Source organism: Echinops telfairi, unplaced genomic scaffold (genome assembly GCF_000313985.2).
Source record: "Echinops telfairi isolate 266 unplaced genomic scaffold, ASM31398v2 ScPeMD7_7468;HRSCAF=8506_0, whole genome shotgun sequence".
Lineage (NCBI taxonomy): Eukaryota > Metazoa > Chordata > Mammalia > Afrosoricida > Tenrecidae > Echinops > Echinops telfairi.
In genome coordinates, this window is record NW_022111369.1 from 40,582,470 (window position 1) to 40,583,907 (window position 1,438).

Genomic DNA, 1,438 nt, shown 5'->3' on the forward strand with positions numbered 1-1,438 from the left:
CTGGAGTCTTAAAGGCTTGAACACATTTCCTTTTTTATGGCTTTCAATTTTCCTGCATTCATACTTCATACATTCCATTTCCAATGATTAATAGATGTTTGTAACTCTTTTTATTTTCAGTCATGCCACATCCGTAAGTCGGGTCCCAAAGGCTTTAATCTCCCCACATCATTAAGATTGATTCTGCTTTGAGGTTGCAGCTCCTTCCCAGTTTTGTTTTGAATGCCTTCCAACCTGAGGTGAGCGCTATGGGCAGAGTAGGTTACATGTTGGTCTTTTAACAGTAAGGTGAAATTTGAATCCACCAACTGCTCCATGGGAGAAAGAGAGATTTCCTGCTCCTGTAAAGATTTTTACCTGAAGAAATCCAAAGGAGCAGCTCTACTATCTTCTTTATATAGCATCACTATGAGGCAAAATCAGCACCGGGACAGTGCGTTTCCAAATGAGGGGTTCATCTGCTGGCACTATATTCTGCCAGACAATGGTCCACCTGCTCTTCATGCTTCTTCCTTGTTTCTGGTCTATATTAATATGGTAGCTCTGCTGAAGTCTGCTCACCATGGGTGACCTAGCTGCTATTGGAAATACTGTTGGCATAGTCTCCAGCATCACAACACACAACCAGAGTATGAAAATTGAAAAGTGAATGTTGCATTTACCATCTACGCCTTAAAAAAATAAACAGGATAATTGTTCTTGGCTTGTCTTCATTCATAGTCTTTAATAGATATCTTAGCTGTATCTGTCTTTAACATTGTATCATTGGCACTTTTTTAAACAATATACTACCTTTTTTAAAACTTCTAAATAAAGTTGTCTTCAAGGTTCTGTAGAATGGAATTAAGATTAATGCAGTTGTATGTGCTGATATTCAACTGACTCTTTTTTTTAGACTATTATACTTCTAATAAAATTATTCTCTATAGGTGCTGAGATTCTTGATAAAATCTGAGAAAGAGCTGCTAAAAAAAGAAAATCTCTATTCTTCCTACTTTGCATTGAAATATGTAAGTATTTAAGTCTACATGTTTTAACAGTTAAAAGCCAAGAAAGAAAAAAAAACAGGAAAAAATAGATGACAAATAAAGAACTCTCATCAAGAAAAATATATCATGTAGCAGAGGAAAATTATGACTAACTGTGTCACTATTAATCTAAAAATAATTAATAAAACAATCACATGTAATAAAAGAAAGATGTAGAGATAAAGGCTCAGAAAAAATCTAGGACTCTTTTCACAATTTTGGCCATATAGCTCTTTTGGAAACAGTCTAACCACTTTGATCCTTTTAAAATCATTTAACAACTGTCTGTTTTGCTAGCTAGAGGGCCCATGAGTGCAAAGGGAGCTGAATGGGCACAGCAGGCACAATGATGGACTTGAACATACCGGCAAATGCTATTCCAGCTTTGATCTTCTCTTTCGCTCTCTGCC